A 27,739-nucleotide genomic window follows, 5' to 3' on the forward strand; every position below is an offset into this window, starting at 1 on the left:
TGCCTCCTCGGTGCCCCTTATAAAGCATTGACCCAACCAACCCAACCATTTGTGAGGTCAGTGTGTGTTTTTATCGTTGTTGGTGTTTTTAGGTGATATAGCAGCCTCTGTTGAGTGGAGGTAGTGGGGAGCTTATAACCATTCCTTGTCCCATCCTTTCCCTGGGTAGAAGGTGGCAATGACACCATGCAGAAAGCTGGTGACTGAGGTGTCTTGGTTGGTACACAGGCCCGAAGGAGTCACATGAGCTCTTCATGTAAGTTCAGGGAAATCCAGGTTTCCTGTTCTCTGGGTCCTCTCACAAGTCCCCTGTACAAAAGGTTTCCTGAAGTCAGATGTGGTGACATTTCAAGGGCAAGACCATCTCACCCACAAATTAAGTTAGGCAACAGAATCCTCTATTCGATGGAAGAACCCAGAAAAACAGGAGTCTGGGGCACCATTCCAGGGCACTAGGCTGCTGGGGGCACCATGTTCTTATGTTCTTTCTAGCTACCGCCAATTTCAGCAGGGAATTTTTTTCTATTTTTAACATCTCTTCAGCTAACTTTTAAAAATCTCTGGTGTACACACGTTGGAAAGTGAGCATGGACTCATTACCTGGTTATAACTCTGGAGCATGGACTCTTGATTAGGGTCTTTCAAGAATGCTATTTAAACACTCATCAGGAGTGGATTAAACCATGATCATAGAATATTCCAAAGTAAATAAGCAACATGGGAGCACTTTCATATTTCACTTCTAACCCCCCAGTGCGAGACTGTAAGTTTGGCATCATACCTCCATGTCACAGGCTCTTGAGTTGAAGCAACTTATCCAGGATAACAGAGCCCACGGTGGGGTGGGTGGGTCTGAAGTGCACACACCATCTGCCTGACTCGAGGATCCCTGTGCTTTCTGTCGCGTTTCACAGACTCTCCAGTACCTGAAGATCCTGGTATAGAAAGACTGAACTCAGGAGTTACCAATGACCTCTGGAGACGCACACCCTGTCAGATGCTACCTTCAAGCATATCCTGAATTTAACCACTTCTCTCATTGTCTCAGCCGATAGTCGTCTCTCTCCTGGACTAACACAAGACCCTCCTACCTAATCTTTCCCCCACCCCCCTTACAATGTGTTTTCTCTCAAGAAGTCAGAGGGATCTTTTAGAAATATAAATTAAATAAGGTATGTCCCCAGCTCAAAATCCTCCCTTGGCTTGTCACACTTAAAATCCAAAATTCACTCTGGGCTTGAAAGTCAAACCCATGCCAGGACCCTGTCCCTGGACACTTCCTCTGGCCTTGTGGCTATGACTCCTGCCTCCTTCACTGCACCCCCACATAGAGTCTGACCAGTTCCTGAGCCTGTTCACTCCACTCCCACATCTGGCCATGTGCATGCTTTTCCTCACTTTCTCCCACCACATGTGGCCACCGCACTGTTCCCTTTTTAAAGAGTCACCCTTAAGAGAAGCCTCGTCTGACAACCTGTGTGAAATGGTCTCCACCTCCCTTTTACTTTTTATCAAGCCTGAAATGATACATTGTATTCTATATTCATCTATTTAGTCACTTACTGAGGAGGGAAATACCATGAGGGTAGGGGGTTGTCTTAATTTCTTTTTAAAACAAAATTTATTTATTTTTAGAGAGACTGAAAGGGAGGGAGAAAGAAAGGGAGCAAAACATCAATGTGTGAGAGAAACATCAATTGTTTGCCTCTCACTCAACCCCAACTAGGAGCCTAGCCCACAACTCGGGCATGTGCCCTGACAGGGAATCAAACTGATTGATCTGGACACCAGCCCACAGTGTCCGCATCATTATGGGTGAAATGAGAATTCACACAGACTACCAACTCCAATGGAGGAAAAGGGGCAGCATGGCTTTTTCTCTCAAGGGGAGCAAAAGCCTTGCCCTTGCCGTGATCGGCCTTTATTGGGTTTCTCCGAACATTAGGTGATGGCCCTCATTTACTATGCACAGGGTGCTTTAGGTGGTTACCTTTTACAGAAAACAAAGGAGCCAATGCCGCTAATCACATCCCGGAAGAGGGATATTTGCAAATGAAAGGGGCAAAAGTGGTGGAACTGGTTACACTCATCCTTGGAAGGTTTAGCATGGATTTTAGGAAGTTACTTTGCAGTGAATGTTTGCCACAAATCCCGGTGAGGGAGTTTTTAGGAAAAAGAAAGACTCAAAGTAGCCTAGGTAACAATGCAGGCCTGATTCCCCATGGGAGAACCTATCCATGGGTGTGGATCCTGTGCATCTCTGAGCGGGAGCTGGGCTCATACCACGAAGAACGTTCTCCTACTACTGATGACATCTTGGTTCCCAGGTCAGCACTCAGTCCTCTGAGCAACACCTGCCAGGATGGGAGTTGTCTTATTTCTCTGTTGCTCTGTCTCATGCCTGGAACAAGTGTCTGTCAGGTGGTACAGTTCAGCAGAACTTCTTCAAACAAATACATAAAAGAATGTGCTAAATCCTTGAAACTATTACATATCACAAACTTCAAAGTACAAATTTCAAATGACTCCAGGCTTTGTCCTACACATTTCTAACATTTACTGGTGGAGGTTTCTAGTATCCACCCATATTTGGTTCTACTCCAGGGCAAGCGTGGCAATCCTCCCAGGGAGGATTAAAAGGTTAGGGAGTACCCACTGCTTTTTGAGAAGCGACTTAAGGTGCTCTTCGCCAAAGAATTTGCTTCTGGTTCATGCACCTCCAGAATTCTCTATGCCATGGAGACAAAGCTCCTAGATGCACCACTGAGAGTCTCTGCCCCTGAGTGGGGCCTCTGCCCCTGAAGTCCCTGAGTAACTGTGTGGGTGAGGGCTCCCCACCAGCCCACCTCAGATATGCACTTTGAGTAAAAAGCAAACTTTTCTTGTGTTAACCACTGAGGTTTAGGGGCTCATTTTTTATCAGATAACCACCTAATCCAAACTAATACTCATTCTATAGTGATAAGACAAATGAAAAGAGCAAGAAACAATAAAGTTCACAATTTTCCTTTGGGACCATGTGCTATAGCAAAGACAACAATAAACTCTGGATTTTATAGCAAGGGAGTATGTCCAGAATTGCCTTTCTACTGAGAAGATTCAGCTTGGGGGCATGGACCAAGGAATCAAATAAAGTCATTAAGTGAAATCACATAGCAGACTTGATAAGGAGGTGTGAAACCTGGACATCTGAGTCCAGGTCAAGAACAAGGGATAATAAACCAGCTACCCTTCTATCATTTTCCCATTATACTGGCTTCGTTTTTTTTTTAAATTATAGTCTGTTGTTTATGCTAATATAGTGTCCCAGTTTCTCCCCTTTTACCCCACTTTATCTATCCCCCTCCACTCCCTTAGGCAATCCTCATACCATTGCCTATGCCCATGGATCATGCATACAAGTTCTTTGGCTACTCCATTCTCTATGCTGAACTTTACATCCCCACAACTGTTCTGTAACTACCAATTTGTACTTCTTAATCCCTTCATCTTTTTCACCCATCCCCTCAACTCCCTCATCTGGCAACATATCAGAACATTCTCTATATGATTCTATTTCTGTTCTGATTTTTTGTTTATTTTGTTTTCTAGATTCAATTGTTTATAGATATGTCTTTATTGCTATCTTATTATTCATATTTTTTCTTCTTTTTCTTCTTAAATAAGAGCCTCTAATATTTCATATAACACTGGTTTGGTTGTGATAAACTCCTTTAGCTTTTTCTTGTCTGGGAAGCTCTTTATCTGTCCTTTGATTCTAAAAGATAGCTTCGCTGGGTAGAGTAATCTTGGTTGTAGGTCTTCACTTTTCAACACTTCGAATATTTCTCGCCAATCCCTTCAAGCCTGCAAAGTTTCTTTTGAGAAATCAGCTGACAGCCTAATGGGAGCTCCCTTGTAGATAACTGTTTTTCTCTTGCAGTTTTTAAGATTCTCTCTTTGTCTTTAACCTTTGGCATTTTAGTGATGATGTGTCTTGGTGTGGGCCTCTTTGGATTCATCTTGTTTGGGACTCTCTGTGTTTCTTGGATTTTTATGTCTATTTCCTTCACAAAGTTAGGGAAGTTTCTTGTCATTACTTTTTAAAATAGGTTTCCAATTTCCTGCTCTCTCTCTTCTTCCATCACCCCCATGATGTAATGTTGGTGTACTTGAAGTTATCTCACAGGCTCCCTACACTACCCACATTGTCTTAGGATACTTTTTGCTTCTTGCTATTCTGCTTGAGTTTCTTGTTCGTTTGTTTATTTTTTCTTCTTCCTTATATTCCACATTGCTGGTTTGATTCTTGACTTCACCCACTCTACTATAGATTCCCTATAAGTTGTTCTTTATTTTAATTAGTGAATCCTTTGTTTCTGACTGGATTTTTATGCTGTTGAGGTCGTCACTAAGTTCCTTGAGCATACTTATAACCAGTGTTTTGAACTCTGTATCTAGTTGATTGCTTGTCTTAATTTTTTTTAGTTCTCTTTCTGGATTTTGTTCTAGTCTTTCATTCATGCTATGTTTCTTTGTCTCCTCATTTTAGCAGCCTCCTTCTGTTTGTTTCTATGTATTAAGTAGAGCCTCTATGTCTCCCAGGCTTACTAGAGTGGCCTAATGTAGTAGGTGTCTTGTAGAGTTCATTGGCACAGCCTGCCTTCTTACTCAAGCTGGGTAATCAAGGTGTGACTGTGTGGACTGTGTACACCCTTCTGTTGTAGTTGAGTCTTGATTGCTATTGGAACATCCAAGGTCAGCTATCACCTGTGCTCTATCTGGGATCATGCAGCATAAGCTACAAAGGAATCTGAAGATGGCTGCTACTTGTGCTGGGCTTCGAGGTGCCCAGGTGAAGCCAAGCTGTGAACCAAGGCCAGATATTGCTAGTGTCATGCTGGGGCAACTTATTGAGAGGCATGGGTCTCACTGAAGCCAGATGCTGTTTGTTTGAGAGAATTCAGGAAAATCTGAAGTATGGGCCAAGACAAGCCATTTGTATGGAACAGCCACTGGAAAAAGTTTGGGAGCGGCTAAAATTTGGGTGGGGGAGGGTCTCAGAGAATCACTAGGGTGGGGCAAACAGTGTGAGCCAGGTTGATGGAGATTCAGAAATAGCGCCCACCTGCCAGCTCTGTGGCTCTTTGGGGAGGGGGGGACTCAGAAAAGGAACAATGGCTTCTGCCAGCATTGCTCTCTGGGAGAAATCTACCCCCACTCCAGCTCTTACCCTGATGCTGAACAACTCACTTCCTCCCTGTGTGTTTCTGCTGCCTTTCAATCTGTTTCCCCACACTGGAGCTCATGGGGAATGTGTCCAAGTAAGTCTGTGTGTGGGCCCTTTAAGAGGACTTCCCTGGGACTCCAGAAGTTTCTTTCTTCTAAGCCTCAATCCCTGCTGGTTTTTACAGCCAGAAGTTATGGGGACTTATCTTCCTGGCACTGGAATCCTAGGCTGGGGATCTTAGTGTGGGGCTGGGAGCCCTTTCTCTTGAGATATCCATCCTGATTTTTATCTGCCACACGTGGGTGTGGGACCAGCATGTTCTATATCTTTGCCCCTCCTACCAGTCTTGATGTGGTTTCTTCTTTAATTCTGTAGTTGTAGGACATCCATTTGGCTCAGTTTCTAATGGTTCTGAATAATGGTTGCTCTATAGTTTAGTTTTCATTTTTATTTGGTTATATAAGAAGGCAAGCCATGTTTACCCATGATGCCATCTTGACTAGAAGTCCTTGCTTCTGTGTTTTAATACAGCTAGGGTCCAATGCAACTAATGTGAGATGGCTACTGTGACAACAACACTTGCACCAGGTAAAATAAAAGGTATCAGATAGTGTTGGCTGTGGCAATATTTATGAAAGTAACTGGACTGTGAGAAAGCCCTCTGTGTAACATAGAGCGACTGACCATTGGAAAAGAGAATCATTGGCCATAGAGGCCTCCTGCAGTTTAGCTGTCCTCTGTTGTTTTCATTCCTCCCCAACTCCACCTTCAGGCAGCCGTAAACTTGGGAGAATTTGATGGAATTAGGGATTATGACCCTAGATAGAAGAGAAGCATTGTCTGCTATGAAATAACAGATGCAGACAACAGTCTCCAATAGATGCTGAAGCACTTAGATGAAGAATTAATAACCAACTTCATATTAGGTGGAGCAGGCTGATCCACACTGACATCAGAAGTTACCCCAGAAGTAGGGTAACTTCTTCACAGGATGCAACTGGTAAACACAGCACTGCCCTTGAAGAATTCTTGTCAGAAGAACTGAATCTGAATCTAATCAAGCCTAAAGCTCTACTGGCAAGTTTCTGGAAACACAGAAGAAAGTGGCATAATATAAAAAGAACCCAGGAGAATGCAGTCAGCAGGACCCTGAAGACAGGAAATTTTGCATAATTAAGATGAGTCATGCAAGTGCTTCTTTACTAAACAAAAAACACCTATGTCAAAGTGACTTGCTCTTCCTCCACTTCCATTCCTCAGCTTGATGAGATAGCCAAGTCTCTCCCTCATTAGGGATGCTAATCCCCACACAGGGTATTTTCTCCTTGGTTGTGTCACCGTACCTCGTTCATTCTAAGGCACCGAGTGAGCACCCTCCAGTGCCAGACTCGTGTAGGGAGCCTGAGAAGTTCCTATTCAAGAGGTGACAAGAAGATACCTGCCCTTGAAGAGTTGATAGTCTAGCTCGTTAAGGAAGGCAGAAAATCTGGAGTTGATTCAAAGGAGAAAGACAGTTGTGATTAAACGGAAGAGTACCAGTCTTTGGGAAACATTGGGTACAAACAGAAACACTGTGAGTCTAGGTAACTGTTTTATATTTTAAGACTTTTTGTGAACAGGTTTTTAAGCATTTATCAGTCTTCAATAATGCATTTTTGTAGAATGAGAAGTTTTCCACTACATTGGATTAACAACATAAACGTTAAAACATTAAAACATTTTCTTTTTCTCTTACCATTTCTAGACCAATCCACAGATAGGTTCTTATGCCTATTTTTCTGTTTTCAATTTTCATCACGTTGAAAATAACCTTGAGCATCATTCTGACATAAATTCTGCTTCCCTGAGCTCAGCTTCCCTGTCATCTTCTCAGTAAATAAGATCACTTAGGTGTTTATGAAAGAGAACAAACTCTGAACCTTCTGAGGAAGGCTTTCTTGAAGGGAAACATACCCAAGTCTGAGTCATTCAGAAACAGATCAGCTACACAGGGAAGTCCCTGATTTCTTCTCTCTCCTCTGGTCCTGACACTTCCTGTTATTACCAGTAATGGAGAGTAGCCCTCCCATGGCAGGACTGCCTTTTATAGACCACAGTGTGGTCAGAAATGTCCATGAGACTTGGGCGTCTGAAAGGAACATAGCCTCACCAAGCCTGTGATCTAGCGTGTCAGTGTTTGGTGACAACTGCCTTTCCACAGTTAGATGAACAGCATGCCTGGCTTCCAGGGCCAGCAGCTGGAGGAGACCTTTCTGTTAGCTTTTGAGCAAATCACTTGTGCTCACCTCCAGCTGCTTAGTGAGAAATGGAATCAAAATAGCATATAAACTAATTATCCTTGCATAGAGGAGTCACATGCTCAGGTAGAACATATTCCTTTTTTCTCTCTCTCTCATGAGAAAGAGCAAGGTTTACTTCAGCAATAATCAGAAAACTGATTTTGCTATTTAATGAATGTTCTGAGGCTTAGATTCTATGGAAAGAACCTGAGGCAAAGTGACTATTTATACCTGAGTAGAGAAGTTAGGAACCCCATTCCTCTGAGCTGTTGCTGGGAGTCCTGTCATGTGAATACCTCAGAGGAGGACACCTGAAGGAGCAGGTATTGTAGTTCTTACTCATATCTAGCACTGAGTTCTAGCAGAGTCCTTGTTGTACTCTCTGAGTATATATCTGAGCATCAAAATGCTAGCTTGTCAGCATGCCATTGCCTCTGTTGGAGAAGTTGATTTGTCTGTGGCTAGTTTTCCACAGCTAGATTTGGAAGGTTGCATTATGAGCTCCAGTTCCTCAGACCTCTCTCTATCCAGGTCTTTTTTTTTCTTTTGAGGTTTTAAAAGTTCTGATATTTATTTTTAGTTTAATTCCATTGTGGTGAGGGAATATACTTTGTATTTCAATTTTTTAAATTTATTTAGACTATTTTAAGATTCAGAATATGCCTCTGTGAATTATTTTCTTTCTTTTTAAAAAATATATTTAGCCCTGGCTGGTGTAGCTTAGTGGATTGAGCACAGGCCTGCAAACCAAAGGAGCACGATTTGATTCCTGGTCAGGGCACATGCGTGGGTTGCAGGCCAGTTCTCAGTGGGGTACGCATGAGAGGCAACCATACATTGATGTTTCTCTCCTTCTGTCCTTTCATTCCCCTCTAAAGATAAAAAATAAATATTTTAAATATATATAAATAAATAAAAATATATTTAATTGATTATGCTATTACAGTTGTCCCATTCCCCCCCTTTATTCCCTTACACCCTGCACACCCCCTCCCACTTGCATTCCCCCCTTTAGTTCATGTGCATGGGTCATACATATACGTTCTTTGGCTTCTCCATTTCCTATACTATTCTTAAACTACCCCTGTTTGTTTTCTACCTACCATTTATGCTACTTATTCTCTGTGCCTCTCCCCCCTTCCCCTCCCACTCTTCCCCTGGTAATCCTCCAGGTGATCTCCATTTTTGTGTTTCTATTCCTGTTCTAGTTGTTTGCTTAATTTTTCTTTTAGGTTCAGTAGTTAAGAGCTGTGAGTTTGTTGTCATTTTACTGTTCATATTTTTTATCTTTTTTCTTAGATAACTTCCTTTAACATTCTATTTAATAAAGACTTTGTGATGATGAACTCCTTTAACTTGACCTTATCTGGAAAGCACTTTATCTGCCCTTGCATTCTAAACAAAAGCTTTGCTGGATAGAGTAACCTTGGATGTAGGTCCTTGGCCTTTCATGACTTTGAATACTTTTTTCTAGTCCCTTCTTGCCTGCAAGGTGTCTTTTTAGAAATCAGCTGACAGTCTAATGGGAACTCCTTTGTAGGTAATTATCTCCTTTTCTCTTGCTGCTTTTAAGATCCTCTCCTTCTCTTTAATCTTGGCTAATGTAATTATGATGTGCCTCGGTGTGTTCATTCTTGGTTCCAACTTCTTCAGGACTCTCTGAGCTTCCTGGACTTCCTGAAAGTCTATTTCCTTTGTCAGATTGGGGAAGATTCTTCATTATTTGTTCAATTTCCTAGTCTTCCTCTTCTCCTTCTGGCACCCATATGATTTGGATGTTGGAATGTCTAAAGATGTCCCGGAGGTTCCTAAGCCTCTCTTATATTTTTGAATTCTTGTTTCTTCATTTTGTTCTGTTTGGTGTTTCTTTCTTCCTTCTGCTCCAAACCATTGATTTGAGTCCTGGTTTCCTTCCTGTCAGTGTTGGTTTCTTGTAGATTTTTCTTTATTTCACATAATGCAAACTTCATTGCTGCCTGGGTCTTTTTTATGCTGTTGAAGTACCCAGTGAGTTCCTGGAGCATCCTGATAACCATTGTTTTGAACTGAGCATCTTATAGTTTGGCTATCTCTTCATTGATTAGTTGTCTTTTTTCTGGAGCTTTGAACTGTTCTTTCATTTGGGCAATTTTTTTTTTGTCTCGGTGCACCAGATATGTAGTAAGGGGTGGAGTCTTAGGTATTCACCAGGACGGGGTAACCCATGTGGCTGCATTGTGAAGCTGTATGTGGGGGAGGGGTCCAAGAGGGAACAGTGCTGTTCGCTCCACTATCTGCCAGTTTTCAGTCACTTCCCCTGCTACCTGCAGTCAAATTGGGCTCTTCTGGTACTCATTTCTGGATGCATGGGTTGTGTACATTCTAGGACCCTGTGGGTCTCTCCAGTGAACTCTCCTGTGAGGCTGGGAGTTTGTCCCACTGCCCTCTCAATCCCCACAGGTATTTTCAGTCAGAGGCTTTGAGGCTTTATTTCCCTATTCTGGAACCTTGGGTTATGAGGTCTATGTCACTCCCTTGGTGTTCCTCCCAGTCTATCTGCACTCAAATGTGGGACTGCCCAGTCTGCAAGCCACCACCTGGCCCGGTCTACCAGCCACCGCCTTACCACCAGTTCTCTCCACCTGGCTGCCCATCTCCTCCCCTCCTACTGGTCTGGTTGAATTTTTCGTCTTTAACTTTTTGGTTGTCAGACTTCCATACAGTTCAATTTTCTGTCATTTCTAGTTGTTTTTTGTTTTTGTTTTTGTTTTTAAATTTGTTGTTCTTCTCTTGATTGTGTGGGGAGGCACAGTGTGTCTACCTATGCCTCCATCTTGGCTGGAAGTCCTGCATCCAGGTCTTTGTCATGTGAATTTATATATTTTTTTCCTAAGAGGTAGAACATATTCCCCTCTGTTAACTTTGGCCATGTGACTTGCTTTAGCCAATAAACGGAAACAGAAGGGATGGTGTGCCAATTCTGAACCCAGGTTTTGGGAGATCTTGCTGTTTCCACTTGCTGGCTTGTGCCTCTGCCTTAGACAGCTGCTGTCCCTTTCATCAGGTCTCAGAACTAACAGGCACAGAGTAGATCTGAGCCCAATCTTCAGTAAAAATCTACCCCCAACTGGACCGAGGACTAGAAGCAGGCTGGCCCAGCCAAACCCAGCTTGATCAGCTAAGCCCCAGCCAACCTCAAGATTCATGAGTAAGTAGATGATTTCTGGTATCTGCTGTAAGATGTATGGTTGTTGTTACGCAGCATTATCATGATGTAGTCATCTGATGTACAGGCTTTGTATTTGACAGTCATTTGGAGGGTTTCAAACTTGATTTGTGGTTAAGAGATCAGAGATTACATTTTTAAATAACTTGAGTTCCATAGATAGAAAGGTATCTAAATTATTGGGGGAAAAAATGATCCACAAAGAGCCAAGGTCACTGTAAAGGAGGAGACTTCCCTTTATTTTTTTTCAAAAATTGCCTTTAGCTGTTTAGCTACAAGCTTATAGCTCTGGAAGAATTTCTCCTTGATCCCATCCAGTGATGATTATGACAGAAAATTGTCTCTGTAGCTGGATATACATTGAAGAAAAGTTTGGTTAAAAATAAGTGTATTAAAAAATAAATACCCCAATACAATAAATTATTGAAAAACACATAGTTCCTTCATTTGCCCACTGAACAAGTATGGATTGAAACCCTCCTCATCTGGGTACTATTAGGCACTGGAAACAGAGCAGGGAATGAAAGCAAGCCCTAGCTCTGTGCAGAGTGTTCTAGGAGAGTTTCACCATTTTTCAAACTCCACTTTGTCTTTCTGATACATTGGTTAATCAGGTAAAAGGGAGAGACACAGTCTATGCTTGCAAAGGTACACAAGCAGCCTAAGTGTAATAGGAGCAGACAATCAAATGGTGAAAGACTAGTTCAAACACAAAGTAAGTTTTGCCAGGAGAAAAGGCAACTTTACTTCCTCTAAAAATAAATTTAAATTTTTTAAATTATACTTATATTTTCATATATATGCATGTATATTCATGTATATCCATATTCACAACAGTGTTATCCTCAATGGCCAAAAGGAGGAAGTAACCCAAGTGTCCGTTGGTGGATGAATGGATAAACAGAATGTGAAATACTCACTCGTACAATGGAATATCATTCAACCTTGAAATGGACAAGAATTTTGACACAAAATATAACACAGATGAAATGGAGAATATCATGCTAAATGAAATAAGCTAGACACAGAAAGAAGTATCATATAATTACATTTATATGAGGAAAGTAGACAAGTCAAATTTACAGACACAGAAAGTAGAATATAGAATGGCTTGCAGGGGGTAGGAGGAGGGGGCATGGGGAGTCATTTAATGGTACAGAGCTTTAATTTGCAGAGAAGAAAACATTCTGGAAATGGATAGTAGTGATGTTCGCACAACAATGTGAATGTACTTAATATGCCAGTACTGTACGCGTAAAATAATTAGAAAGGAAAATTTATGCATGTTTTACCACAATTTATAAATATATATATTTTAAAATTTTTAAGGTAAGTAACTAATAAACATACTTTAAAATATATTTTAAATGTTTTAAAATTACCCATTGATAAAATTAAAAATTAACTATGTAGTGAGTGAAAACATTGATGTTCAACCAATTTTCTTCAAATAATTTAGTTATCTCTAAAACCAAAAATTTTAAATTCATGAAAACACTGTCTAATAATATAGGCATAATTGGCTGAAAATAACTGTGAAGATGGAGAAATCCTGGGTTACAAAGACTCTGTGTGATGTTGGGGCACTTGACCCTTCTGGTCCTTAGTGGTGTCATTTGTAAACAGAAGGGTTAGCCCCAAGAATAAGGACTCTGCTCCTCTTTGGTGAAATGAGTTAGGTTATCTTGGTCCTTCCTTTGTTGACACTTGTAAAGCCAAGCTTTGTTGCCAAGATTAATGCCAGTCCTGGCTCCCATAGGCAGCAGGTTTCCCTCCCTGCAGTGGGAAATCACTTTGCCAAAGCAGAACAGCAAGGCTCACTTCCTTTTGCTCTCAGGCCATCACTTTGGGCCTCACAATTAACCTGCTGCCCACTGTTTTCACCTGGGCTCTAACTTGTCTGCCCCTCTATCCATAAATGATGAGTTTTGGAAAAGGAAGGTCAACACTATAGTCATGCTAATTAGTACTTGTTTCACGGAGACAACTGGTGGTTGAGAAATCACTTTATTGTAAGGAAAGAAAAATTATTTGTCAGATTTGGTGCCAAGACTGCCATGGTTAAAGTATGCTCAGATTTTCTCTCCTGTCATGGAAAAGAAGAAATGAGTGTTTGACACTGAACAAGAGAACGTAACTGACTTCTCTGTGCCTAAGGCAACAACCTCTGTGTGGGTCTGTTAGGATGATCTATTGTCCACGGAAAGGCAGTTGATGGGATGGAGGGAGAGCTCAGTTTCCAGATGGACAGCTCAATAGTAGGTCACTAGAAAGGCTTGTTCTGTGTCACACTCGAGGCCTTTTGTGAGAAAGGCTGAATTGATGAGAACTCCCGGGGTTTCAGAAACTGAGCATGGCAAAGGGTCAAAGGAAGATTTTCAGGGGGAAACCCAAGCTTTGTACGGCTGAAGCGTTTGCAAGGGGCAGCCTGAAAACAGGTTCAAGTGTGTATGTGTGTACATGTATGCATACATGTATGCATTGTATATACATGTCTGTGTCTATATCTTTTTCTATCTCTATATATCTTAAGATATATCTATGTATACATATCTCAAGTGTCTCTACTTCAGACTTTGCATAACCCACTTCTATGTTGGAGTAGGTTTTCTGAACTATTGCTCAATCAGTGTAGCCTTAGTACCTACGAGTAGTGCCAGAATTTCTAGGGAAATTTTAGTGTCTGTGTGCGTGTGCATGAGCGCCTGTGAGTGTGAGTGGGGAGTGTTACACTGACAGTAACAATGCAACTGTCTTTCATTACAAATAGCAGAGTCTACTCAGTGCCCAAGAACACGACAGGACTGTCCCAGCTTGGGTTCTGTGGGAGGCCACTCTGATGTGGTGATTAGCATGCAGGAGGCTTAGTAAAGAGTGCAGGATGGTCAACACCATGGAAGGATAGAAACAAACCCATGATTTCCAGCACCTCTGAACAAGACAGCCCTTCATTGGGAGGACAAGGTGGGCCAAACCATTACTCTCTCACCTGGACCAGTCAATAGGTATGGGCTGCCTTTCGGAAGATGTGACCTTAAGCAAGGAGGCTGTCTTCAGTGAGGCAGTCCTAAAGAGGCTGACAGCTGAGGGCAGTGTCCCAGTAGCAGGGAGAATAAGGCCTGAGTAACTGGAAGAAAGGGCAAGAGAGAGAGAGAAGAGTGAAGGGAGGGAAGGCAGGAAGGAAAGAAGGGAGGAAGGAAGGACGGTAGGGAAGAAGGAAGGTGATGGCTATGTTAAGACGCATCACAACTGGAGGAATAACTAGGCTGTTTTAATCTTACTGAGCTTCAATGTCATCATTTGCAAAGATCAGTTTGATCTATTTTATGGAGCCATCATGGGGATTACATATACACAGAGGCCCTTAATACAGTGCACAGACTACACAAGTATGTGATATTGGTATATAATGCTCCAAGGCTCTAGAAGTCCCACTGCTACTGTTCAGCCCTTCAGCCTCCAGGTCAGTGGTCATCAAACTCTTCCAAGCATCACAATCACCTGAGAATGATCAAAATGCCAGTCTCTGGGCCACCTCCAAAGTGTCTGTGTGGATTCACTCTGGAGATGGCCCCGCATGTCTGGGGTAGAGCCTGAAAATCTGCATTCATAGATAGATAAATAGATAATTAGTTTATGTATCTACTTGTATGTATCCCACTGGTTCTGTTTCTCTGGAGAAGCTTGCCTAATACTCATCTCAATATGCCAGTCCCCCTGGTTGCACCGAAAGGCAGGGTCAACAAAGCACGAGGAGTGTGCTGCTCACATTCTAGGAAGTACAGAAAGAAGCCAGCCGCTGTCATTAGAAACACAGGCCTTGCTGTAGGAGGCAGAGGAAAACCAGGACAGCACAGAGGGGAAGCACAGAACCGTGATACTGTGGTGATCCTGAGCATCCTGACACCCTCAGTTTTATCAGGCAGGAGATGATTTCAGACCAGATGTGCTGCTGGTCTCCACCCTAAGGAGTAACAAAGTAACCTTGTCAGAGAACCCCAGCCTTGACCTCTGTGGGTCCCTTTTCTGATGTCTGATCTTGCTTTCACCCCAGTCTCGCCTTCTCTGACCTTCTCTCCTAAAGTCTCTCCCTCCCTTTTTTATTACCTTGCCTTTTCTTTATGAGTAGCCTCATTTTGAGTCTTTAAACATCAAAATGCCTCTTTGACCCAACCGTGGTTCTTTGGCAGTATTGTTCTTAGGCAAAATCCTGAAACACTTGGTTTCAGTTATTCCCCATCAACACATGTTAATCCCACAATCCAACACGAGTTTTTACAAAGCTATACCCAACCTTCCCTAGTCCAGATTCCAAATAGGCCAGGCAGCTGCTGTTCATCTGATTGGAGGCTCCTAGGACCCCTGCAGGCTCCAAGGCAATGGAGTGTCTTATAACTTCCAAGGTGATGTCTTTCTGAATCTGCACAGACTCCCAGTAATGCTAATCTTGGTGGTGCTTGAAGCAATTTAAAGAAAATGAACCTCTGTCGCTATGAGAGGAAGACTTCATTTAAGGTCGTTTACATTGGAACCCTCTCTGCTGAGCTGGGTTTTGATGCAGTAGGGTTTTCAGTCATTCTAGAAAAAGGGAATTTAATAAAGTGAGTTTCTCAATGGAGGAGTATAGCCATGTCTCTTGTGGGAAAGTAGGGTTTGTATAGTGAAGCCTTTGGCCAGATCAATTTGTGAGTTAACCAGCAGAGTCTGATGGTCACATCGCAATTCCAGGTGTGAAGATGAGCTGCCATCACCCCTTGTGGGGGGGGGGGGGTGCGTCAGTGAGCTGCGGGTTGAGGCTGGCGCTCTGGCTCTAGGTGTCATCGGTGATTTCTGGATATACATTCTTAGTTGGGCAAGAAGACTTGTGTGTTTACAACACGAGGAATACCCTTGCTCCTTCCTTCCAGTGCAGGCGCCGTGAGAATCAATGACCTTCTGACAACCAGCAGGCCATCCAGGATGTTGAGCACAGTGCTTGCCCAGAGCCATGTCATTTCCTTCCTCAGTGTTCCCTGCTTCTTAGCAGTTGTTTACGGCCACATGCCTGGATTCTGGTGTTAAAAAGATAAAACTCAGCTGAGTAAATTTGAATATATGATCAGGTTTATTAAGCAATTCATAAATCAGCCATCATCCCATCTAGCAACTAGAAGGGCAATCTGTGGACTTGTACAAAATGGAAGGTTTTTACAGGAAGAAGGGTGGGGCAAGGGAGCTAATAACAAAGAAAAGAAAGGATCAGTTTGGGCACAGGACACCTTTCCCTTGGGGGAAGACATGGGGAAAGGTTTTACCGTGCAGCTTGCTTCTTCCTGCTGTGGGGGACGGAGAGGGCCTGCGCGAGTGGTTACCTCACTGGTCCTGACAGGGAAAGGACAGGCTGGTTGATCAAAATTACATTTCTGGGAGAGGTTGAAGCTGCAGTGAGGTCAGGTGTTAACTCTACGTTTGGTATCGGGAGCTTTTAGCACAAGTGACACCATTTTGGGCCTGTGGTTTTCTGAAACTGGTCAGGAGATGAGGGTGGGATGAGGAGCACCACGTGTGGGCCATCCTCCACCCCTCCCTTCCTACCTGCTGACCACATGTGGGTGCCCAGGAGAGGATTCCATGGCCCTAGAAGAGGAAGAGCCAAAGATACAGGAACCTGGGCTTCTGTGTGACTACAACAAACAGAGGAGCCCCCGCAACCCACTCCCTATGCCATCAACCTGGGTTGGACTCTGGGACTAGGGTGAGAAGTAAAACTTCAGTGTGTTAGGCCACTGTTCCACAGAGGTTGTGTTTCAGAAATTAGCTTACACATACCAAGTGTGGTGATAAGACCAAGGTGGACACGATGGTGGGTTCTTGAGAACCATTCAACTTTTGGGGGAGGGGGCTCTCAGCACCCATCCAACCCTGTGGGAAGGCACCAGGGAGCTCAACACTGCTGGGGGACAGCCCAGTTCTTAACAGTTGTTACTGGTTTTCTAAATAAAACAAGCTTTAGGATGAAGAGCACGCTGTTTGAAAAGAAATGTGTCTCTTTAGCAATATCTGTTTCCTCCAAGATAGTTGATATTATGTTATGACAATCTGCATTCCTTTGCCCTGGGTATACACCAAGCAGCCTTTTGCTCTTTGAATTGGTCTCCTCCACTTCATATGTGACAGGACCAAAACAACGAAACCATCAAACTTTCTGGCCTCTTTTTCCTCCTGCCTGCTTGCAGAGGGAGCATGGCTTTGTCTGGAGCTGAGGGAGGAGTTTTCCTCAGGGACTTGGACGTGTTAGACTCCGAGACAAGCCCTGGAGTACACGTGTGTTTCCATGTCATGAGAGTGAGGAAGAGCAGGAGAGAAGTAAGCCTGTCAGCGGAGGCTGGTGAACCTACATACTGCTGCATGGACCTGTAGCTAATCCCTCTGGGAATATCCTACCACTGGGTGAGGATGCCAGGGTATTTACTGAGCAACCCTACCATTCTTGGGTTGTAGACTGCTCCCACTTCCTGCCTCCACTTTCCCGGGCAAAGAAATGTAGGTACCAGTGCCCTGGCAGTGCTAAGGGTGGCAGTAATAGTTTCTGCTACAGATTTTAGAGAAGGAAACTATCATCTCTATCTCCTCCTTATGGGTTGGGTTTGGCACTCCCAAGTAACAAACATCGATTCTTTCAAGATTGGTTTTTGGTTGCCACAGTGTACCCTTTTTAAAAATATATATTTTATTTATGTATTTTTAGAGAGAGGAGAAGGGAAGGAGAAAGTGGGAGAGAAACATCAATGTGTGGTTGCCTCTCACGGATCCCCTACTGGGGACCTGGCCTGCAACCCAGGCATGTGCCCTGACTGGGAATCGAACCGGCGACGCTTTGCTTCACAGGCCCATGCTCAATTCACTGAGCTACACCAGCCAGGGCCACAGTGTATCCTCTGTGCTTCAAACCTGGACCACCTGGGTGATTGCTTTTCATGCCCTCATGTCCTCACCAAATGGGAAATCTCTGTTTCTAGTGCCTGTGGGCCAGTGCTGGCTGTGGTGCTTCTTACCGCATGAGTACAGAAGTCTCCAAGGCCAGATGGAAGCTCCTCAACAGCAGAGCTACTGTGTGATTTGCTGCTTTCGTGTGTCCTGACCTTGGCCTTTGAAGTTCAGAGGAAGAGAGGAGAAGCCAGCAATGATCAGGGAAGGGTCTTCCCAGACCAAGCTGGTAAAGAGCTTTTCATAGGAGATGATCACTCTCCTACTGCACTGGATAAATCTCTTACCGCTTACTGCTAGGGATGCAAATCAAGGGGATATCTGGGGAGCCTTCTGACCAGACAGCACTTAACATCCCGAGCAGAACTCACTCATTCTGAAACACCCCTATGAGGCTGGGAACGAGGAGGTGCATCCCACGTGTCATCTCGGGATGGCACAGACTTTGCTTGTCTGTTCCTGTCGCTGAGTGCTAATGGCGCATCACAATGAGTTTAGTTTAGACGGAGAGTTGGGCTTAGTTTCTGCCCTTCCACAGCCTGTGTTTCCGTCTGCTCATCTGCAGGCTGTAGAGAATCATCTCTGGCCTCTGTGCCGACCTCAGGGACACCAGCTAGATTAGAAAGGTTGCGTGGATGGGGGAAGAAAGAGCGGCAGTAACCTGATGGGACTGGCAGGGACCACTGAGCACAGCTCCCCTTCGGGGCTCCAATGGCCCCGTGCCCTGGAAAGGGTGGTTTCGGCTCCAGGGAGCAATTTGCTCCCTCATCTGGAGGGTCAGACCAGTGTCTTTATAATCTGTGTGGGGGTCAGGAGGAAGGTATTGGCTGTATTAGTACCAGCTGTATAAATGCCACATAAATATTAATATTAAATTGCCTATTAGAGGGAATGTACAACTCCGTGAAACCATTTTAAATAAATGTACATAGCCTGACTCCTTGGCCTTTTTTCTCATCCTCTGATATCTCAGCTTTTTCCTTGAAAATGAGCTTCACACCATGGCCTCATAGGCAATTTGCCCTGAAAAATGACATAATCTCTCTGCCCAGCCCTTCACCTGTGGGAAAGCCCCTCTACCAGGACCTCTAACTACCTCCCTCCTAACAGAAGTGACCAAAAGGAAAGGGTCAGGGGGAGGATAAACGGGAACAGATGAGGAAGGTGAGATTGAAGAGGGAGAAACAGAGGAACTGTGAGTTTTTAAAATGAAGAGAAAAAAACACAAAGCGATAAAAGTAAGAGAGAGAAATGAAATTTCCAAAAGCAAGGACAAGGATGTCATAGCCCCCTGCCTCTCCTCGCTGCCCAGCCTCGGCAAAAGCATCCCCATGCTTCCTAGGAGTTCCTTGTGCTCCTGCCTGCAAGTCACTGTTCTCACTTGGCTTGTCAGCGGTGCTTGCTCGTTCTCTTCCTGGGGATTGACAAGGGGGACAGGGCTGGTCTTTTCTATTCCTGCACAACTTTCATAGCACAGAGAATAACTTTCAGAGCCCAAAATATGATGTCATCCCAATCTTGGATAAGTGTGTGTCAAAGATCTATCAAATCATTAATAAGAAAAGATATACAATAATGCTGATGCTGGTTGATAAAACAATTTTAAAAATTGGGTTTTTATAGGACTTTTGAAAAATAGAATGGAGAGGTAAGATTGTCAGTTTAGATAGAACATTGGTTCATGTTCTCTTTTTTTAAAGGACTTGGTAATTTATTTTCAGACACAGGAGAAGGTAGGGAGAAAGAGAGGGAAAGAAACATCACTGTGTGGTTGCCTCTCACAGGCAGCCCACTGGGGGCCTGGCCTGCAACCCAGACGTGTGCCCCACTGGGAATCGAACTGGAGATGTTTGGGTTCTCGGGCCCGCATTCAATCCACTGAGCCACACCAGCCAGGGCCAATGCATGTTCTACAGGACAATGTAGCTTCTCTAGTGATTGACTGGGAACTTCACAGTGTCAGGCTCCAGTGAGTGAGTACAGCAACACAGAACATTCTCCTAGAGAGTAAAATTTTCTTGGGTTGGCCTGCTAATGCCACCAGGCGACATTGAAAGGACGTGCTGTCCTCCACTCAATATTTCCAAATTTTAGGTTGTTTCTCTTAATATGGGTGTTCACTAAGTATTAAGTGAATAACCACATGAATGAAATATAAATCTAAAATCATTTCCAGTGAGTAAACAAAATTTTCTCCATTTCTAATTTCTATAATATATTAGGTATGGCTTTTGGACCCTTAACTGGGCTGTAGAAATTTGAAGAAGGAAGGCCTACTGATGAGAGGAATTCTTTAAATCTTGTATAATTAAATATAATGTATTCCAATGAAGTCTGGGGTCACATGCACAGTCTGAAACAACAGTGATGGTCGCTGTGTTATGTGGGTACCATGTTAGTAAAAGTCAAGGTGTAACTAATGCAGTCTCATGCAGTTTCAGGCCTTCCTCTCCACCAGAACTCCTATTTTATCAGAGATTTTTCGTGTAAACAAAATCTTAAATGGTGGTTGGAATATTAGCTCTATTCAATACAAAGTTAACTCTGAAACATTTTACATGGTTAAGGGCTGACAAAAAGCAATATACTAAATCCGGGTCTCACATTAATAGTAAGGTACAGTTTAATGGAAATGAATGAGGAGAGTTTTCAAATGACACTTGTTTAAAATCCTTTGCAAATTTCTTACTTTACTCCTCCTCCCCCAGCTCTGTGCTAAGAAGCCAGAGCTTAGCTCAGCAAAGGGCAGAGCGAAACATTCCAAACTGTCCTCGTTCATCCATGCAAAATCCTGGGCACCTGTGTCTATGTTAACCGCGCGTCTGGGGAGGTGGCGGGCTCTGCCCCTGGCTGCGCTGCACCAAAGCTGGCACCTTGCCCAGATTGATCCCTGCATTCCACGGGGACACTGAGCAGGCCTGTTGGGGCCTGCTGCTGCCTGGTCTCTTTTCTCAGTTCCTTTTTCCCAGCCAGGGGTCTTTAATAACCAGTCCCCCTTACCTTTAACCTGTTTGCAGATATTTATTTACTAACAACTTTTTTCTTAAGAGTTATGGGATAGGAAAATGAAATGTTTGCTCTTCATCTACTAAGTGATTGTAAACCCAAGTTTTTCATCAAGCTTTCAAGCTGGAGGGCTCAGCCAGTTCTGATAAACAATCAATACTTCTTAATCTTTTCAGGGTGTAGACCTCTTTGAGAATGCGTAGAAAGTTAGGCCTGGACTCGCTCCTTCAAATGCAGGCACACGTGAGCCAGCCTGCCTTGTGCGGTGTAATTGGAGTGTGGACACAATGAAGCCCTGTGAGGGACATTTAGCGCACAGGAAGAGCTCCCACAATGGGAGTAACAATTGCTCCTTCTATGTGTTTATAAACAGATAAGACTTCTGTGGCCAAAGAAATGTGTCCCTGAAGAATGTTGGATACATATTAAGATGTGAAGTTGGAAATTGAAGTTGAAGTTCTTTGAGGGTAACTAAAAGATCCCCTGCTGGTGAGTGAGTCTATTTCTGGGAGTCACTTCTTCCCCAGGATGGGGCAAGCCCTTGAGAACTGTCCTTGCTTGGAGGGCTGTTGAACCAGCTACTGTGCCGTGTTTGTCCACCTGCCGTGCTTCTGGTCCACTGGCTCTTCAGCCCACCTCTATCCGTGCACAGTGGACTCTCCCTTCTGGTGGAGTCAGTTACATGTGTGAGTGGCCTCATGCACGTGCATGTGTGTGTGTCTACAAAAGCTTCCCTCCTGGAGCTTGCTCTTTCTTTGCCCACTCAATCTAACGCAGTGTTTTCACACAGTTTCTTGTGTGTGAATTAAAATTCAAGCTGAGACACAACGGGCAGAGAACTCACACTAAGGCTTCACTGGGATGCCAGAGGTATAGGGCTGTTCAAGGTGTGATGGGGGAGGTACGTTTAGAGAGGGAGGCTGAGGCACTACCACAGAGGAGCTGGCCTTTGCTATGGATATAAAACAAAATATCATTTGTAAAGTGAACTATTGCCTCTCCTATCTGTTTTCTATATTTTGATTTTACATATTAGCCCATGTGGCAGAAAAATAGTTATTCTTCTCTTCTCTCAAAATAACAAAATCCACATAAGTGCCCAACCAAAAGACATTCCCAGCCTCCTTTGCAGCTACATGAGGCCACACCTGGATGTTCTAGCTAATAAGATGCCAAAAGAGGTGCCTGTGGGACTTTTAGGAAACTACTTTACAGTGGAGCCAATGTGACATTCTCTCTGAGAGAGAGAATGGATCTCTTAGACCCTGGCTGATGTTGCTTAAGCTTAAACTTCATCCTGGACCAAGAGGATAGGGAGAGGCCTGGGCATGACAGAGCAGATCCCTGGCAGATACATAGAGCCCAGCAGCCCTGACAGGCGGCCCTCTCTGCCCTGACTTCTTTTATGTGTGAGAGAAATTAATGTCTAGAGTACTTAGGCCACATTTACTCAGCATTCATCATTACGTGCAGTTCAAAGAAATCTATAGCTCTAGCTTCTCTGCCTCTCATTTCCTATTTAGTTTATTTTTTAATTATTTTACTGTTGTTCATTTATAGTTGTCTGCATTTCTCCCCACCACTGCCCCTTACCCCAGCCAAACCCACCTCCCTCCCTTGCTTCCACCCTTCCCCTTGGTTTTGTCCATGTGTCCTTTATAGATGTTCCTGAAAACACTTCCCGCCATTATCCCCAACTACCTCCCTTCAGGTTACTGTCAGATTGTTCTTAATTCCAATGTTTCTGGTTATATTTTGTTTGCTTTCTTCTTTTGCTGATTAGGTTCCGGTTAAAGGTGAGATCATATGATATTTGTCCCTCACAGCCTGGCTTATTTCACTTAGCATAATGCTCTCCAGTTCTATCCATGTTGTTGCAAAGGGTAGTAGCTCCTTCTTTCTCTCTTCTGTGTATTCCATTGTGTAAATGTACCATAGTTTTTTGATCCAATCACTTACTGATGGGCACTTAGGTTACTTCCACCACTTGGCTATTGTGATCTGTGTTGCTATGAACATTGGGGTGCATAGGTTCTTTTGGATTGGTGTTTCAGGGTTTGGGGGATATAATCCCAACAGTGGAATTGCTGGGTCAAAAGGCATATTCATTTTTAGTTTTCTGAGGAAATTCCATACTGTTTTCTACATTGGCTGCACCAGTCTGCATTCCTACCAGCAGTGCACTAGGGTTCCCTGTTCTCTGCATCCTCTCTAACACTTGTCTGTTGATTTGTTTATGATGGCCATTCTGACCAGTGTAAAGTGGTATCTCATTGAGGTTTTAATTTGCATCTCTCTGGTGGCTAGTGATGCTGAGCATCTTTTCATATGTCTCTGGGCCCTCTGTGTGTCCTCCTTGGAGAAGTGTCTGTTCAAGTCTTTTGCCCATTTTTTAATTAGTTTTTTGGGGTTTTTTTTGTCTTCCTGGAGTGGAGTCCTGTGAGTTCTTTATGTATTTTGGAGATCAAACCCTTGTCTGAGGTATCATTGGCAAATATATTTTCCCATATAGCTTGTTCTTTTTTCATTTTAATGCCGTTTTCTTTAGCTGTGCAGAAGCTTTTTAATTTTTCCTATTTGTTTATTCTTTCCTTTATGTCCCCCTTGCTCTAGGGAACATATCAGTGAAGATGTTGCTGCATGGAATGTCTGAGATTTTCCTGCTGATGTTTTCCTCTAGAACTTTTATGGTGTCACAACTTATATTTAAGTCTTTTATCCACCTTGAATTTATTTTTGTGTATGGTGTAAAGTGGTGATCGAGTCTCATTTTTTTGCATGTAGCCGTCCAGTTCTCCCAACAGCATTTGTTGAAGAGACTGTTTTTACCTCATTTTATGCCTCTTCCCCCTTTGTCAAATATTAATTGACCATAGAGAGCTGGGTTTATTTCAGGGGTCTCTGTTCTGTTCAATTGGTCTATGTGTCTGTTCTTAGGCCAGTACCAGGCTGTTTTGATTACAGTGGCCTTGTAATACAGTTTGTTATCAGGTATTGTGATCCCTCCTACTTTGTTCTTNCACAGCCTGGCTTATTTCACTTAGCATAATGCTCTCCAGTTCTATCCATGTTGTTGCAAAGGGTAGTAGCTCCTTCTTTCTCTCTTCTGTGTATTCCATTGTGTAAATGTACCATAGTTTTTTGATCCAATCACTTACTGATGGGCACTTAGGTTACTTCCACCACTTGGCTATTGTGATCTGTGTTGCTATGAACATTGGGGTGCATAGGTTCTTTTGGATTGGTGTTTCAGGGTTCTTGGGATATAATCCCAACAGTGGAATTGCTGGGTCAAAAGGCAGATCCATTTTCAGTTTTCTGAGGGAATTCCCTACTGTTTTCTACATTGGCTGCACCAGTCTGCATTCCTACCAGCAGTGCACTAGGGTTCCCTGTTCTCCGCATCCTCTCTAACACTTGTCTGTTGCTTTGTTTAAGATGGCCATTCTGACCAGTGTAAAGTGGTATCTCATTGTGGTTTTAATTTGCATCTCTCTAATGGATAGTGATGCTGAGCATCTTTTCATATGTCTCTGGGCCCTCTGTGTGTCCTCCTTGGAGAAGTGTCTGTGTCTGTTCAAGTCTTTTGCCCATTTTTTAATTAGTTTTTTTTTTTTTTGTCTTCCTGGAGTGGAGTTGTGTGAGTTCTTTATGTATTTTGGAGATCAAACCCTTGTCTGAGGTATCATTGCAAATATATTTTCCCATATAGCTCGTTCTTCTTTTCATTTTAATGCCGTTTTCTTTAGCTGTGCAGAAGCTTTTTAATTTTTCCTATTTGTTTATTCTTTCCTTTATGTCCCCCTTGCTCTAGGGGACATATCAGTGAAGATGTTGCTGCATGGAATGTCTGAGATTTTCCTGCTGATGTTTTCCTCTAGAACTTTAATGGTGTCACAACTTATATTTAAGTCTTTTATCCACCTTGAATTTATTTTTGTGTATGGTGTAAAGTGGTGATCGAGTCTCATTTTTTTGCATGTAGCTGTCCAGTTCTCCCAACAGCATTTGTTGAAGAGACTGTTTTTACCTCATTTTATGCCTCTTCGCCCTTTGTCAAATATTAACTGACCATAGAGAGCTGCATTTATTTCAGGGGTCTCTGTTCTGTTCCATTGGTCTATGTGTCTGTTCTTGGGCCAGTACCAGGCTGTTTTGATTACAGTGGTGTTGTAATACAGTTTGTTATCAGGTATTGTGATCCCTCCTACTTTGTTCTTCTTTCTCAAAATTGCAGCTGCTATTCGTAGTCATTTATGGTTCCATAAAATTTCTGAAATGTTTGTTCTGTATCTGTGAAATATATCACTGGTACTTTAATAGGGATTGCATTGAATCTGTAAATTGCTTTGGGTAGTATGGACATTTTGATAATGCTGATTTTTCCAATCCATGATCATGGTACATGCTTCCATTTGTTTGTGTCTTCCTTGATTTCTTTCTTCAGTGTTGTATAGTTTTCAGAGTACAGGTTTTTTATATTCTTGGTTAGGTTTATTCCTAGGCACTCTGTTTTTCTTGTTGCTACATCAAATGGGATTTTTTCCCTGATTTCTGTTTGTGATATTTCGTTGTTGGTGTATAAAAATGCCTTTGATTTCTGAATTTTGACTTTGTATCCCACTGTTTTTCCAAATTCACTTTTTAGGTCGAGTAGTTTTTTGGTGGAGTCTATAGGATTTTCCATGTACACTATCATGTCATCTGCAAACCATGACTGTTTTGCTTCTCACTTTACAGTTTGGATGCCTTTTATTTCTTTTTCATTGTCATTTCCTATTTAGTTTAAACTTGTCTTCTAAAACAATTTATTAGGTTCTAGATTTCTCAACTTTATCTTTAAGCATTTTCAGTTTCCTTTATTCACTTAGTTTTTCCTCAATATTGAAGGTCCTCAGTAAAGACTAATTGGATGAATGTGGGAACAATTGTCCTTTGGAATTTTAACTGTGCTTTCCCCTGTTTAGAGACAAGGAGTCTACAAACATGGATGTTAGAGTTGGAAGACACTGTAGAAGTCAATGACTTCACTCTCCACCTCTCTGTGCATACACGCCCTGGCACAGTACAGCCCTGCCCTTCTTCTCTGTGTTCACCCCCAGCCCCAAGAAATACTTCCGTCATATCACCTGGAAAAATTTCCTCCAAACAACTTAAGCTGCATCCTCCCTTCTTGCAGATCCATCCAAAGAGTTGATAGCTTTCAGAAAATTTTTCCTTTGGCTATAAAGCAGAGCATTCAGTTTTAGCATTTAGTAGACATCCCACATCCATTGTTGACAGTTTTGTGTCAATCAGTCCAATGTCTCACTACCATCACTTGCCAGCAAGGGGACACTTTCTGAATAGGAAAGGTTTGCTAAAAGGCCTCAGCAGTACTGAGCATGACCAGCTAGAGCCCCAGGGTGTGTAACTGTGCCCTTAAGCTCCTATATAACTGGTGGGTAAAGAGGGCTGGGGAGGTTCAAGGGAAAAGCAGGAAAGGCCTCTGACTCCTGGAGGGGTTAGGAACCCACTCAGTCCCTAGGGCAGCAGCCATCTTCAGTTAGCAAAACTCAAAGTGCCAGGACTCTTTAGGAACTGCAAACCCAGCTTCCAACAAACCGTACAGAGCTTTACTCTCTTCACTTGAGAATTCAAATAACTCCAATTTAGTAGAATAACTAGCTTCCTGCCTCACCCCTAATTCGTTATCAACCTCAGTTGGCTACAATGCCCACCATCCACTGAAATACTCATGTCAAGTTCACCAATACTCTCCATGCTCCTCTGACTCTCACCTTCATTCAGTGCACTGGCCACTCCCTCCATTGTACCACCCCTGCCCCACCCCTGCGCTCCAGGACAGCACACATCCTGGTTTTTCTGCTGCATCCATCACCCCTTCTTAGTCTCCTCAGGTGGCTTCTTGGCTTAACTAACTATTGGAGAGCCTCCCACCTGAAACCAAGTCTGTCACTTTACCAGCTCTCCCCAAGAGTTCAATCCAGCATTCTTGGGGTTACATGCCATGTTTTAATCATTGCCAAATGTATATTTCCAATCCATACTGCTCTCCCCTGAGCTCCAGGCTTGGATTTTTAACTTCCACCTTGAGACAGGCACTTGTCCCCTCCACCAGCATCCCAAAGCTGCTGACCTGCCATACTTCAGACACCGACTCTCTCACCTCCCAGGTTGTTTTATGGTGTAGGTGCCTTCTTTCTCTTCTTTTCTCTCCTTCTGTTAGTTCAGCTTTCAAAAATCCCCTTTCTCTTTGCTCAGATCTCTTCCTCTCCTTTACCACCATCCTTCTTAGGACCTCAGTTCTCCCTGGGCTATTACAATGACCTCATTCATTTCCTTCTCACTTGCCCTTCATTCTATTCTCTATATGGTACCCCATATATTCTTTCTAAAATGAAAGTCAAATAATCACACCCAGCTGAGAGCTCCAGTAGCTTCGCTCTGCTCTTAGCATAAAAATCACACTCCTGTGATAGCCTTTCAAGGTCTTCCCTACACCCCCTGTCCTACTACTTGGCTCCGGCCTAATGCTATGACTCCCTTCTTCTGTCAGCCCCTTCTCCTACTTTCCAGCCACAATGACCTCCTTTCTACCCCACCTCAAAGCCCAGGCCCTTTTCTATTTCTGAATGCTACCCTTATATCCCCTTTTGCTCCCCTCTCCCAATTCTAGTTATTCATGTGACTAGTCTATCCTTATTCATAGGGTCTTGGTCCTACCAGCTCCTCAGAGAGGCCTTCCTGGTCCACTCGTACTTAAAATGGACTAAGCACCCCCATTTTCTCTATCACATCATCTTAATTAGTTCCTTCAGAGCCACTCACCACATTCTAGAAGTATGTTATTTGTAAATTTGTTGTTTATTTTCTGTCTGTACCCCAACCCTTGCTTGTCCCCATTAGGAGGAAGACACCAGAAGGCAGGACAGGGCCCATGTCCTTTTTCCCTGTGTCTCCTGCACCCTCAGTGCCAGCAGGTGCCTGCCTCACCTGTATCTGTTGAGCGCTGGAAAGCCCAGGAATTTAACTTCTATGGATAATTTATGAATTGCTCACTGTGTGCACCCT

Source organism: Sturnira hondurensis, unplaced genomic scaffold, assembly GCF_014824575.4.
Source record: "Sturnira hondurensis isolate 20B ecotype Veracruz unplaced genomic scaffold, ASM1482457v3 Scaffold0008480, whole genome shotgun sequence".
In the NCBI taxonomy this organism is placed as follows: domain Eukaryota; kingdom Metazoa; phylum Chordata; class Mammalia; order Chiroptera; family Phyllostomidae; genus Sturnira; species Sturnira hondurensis.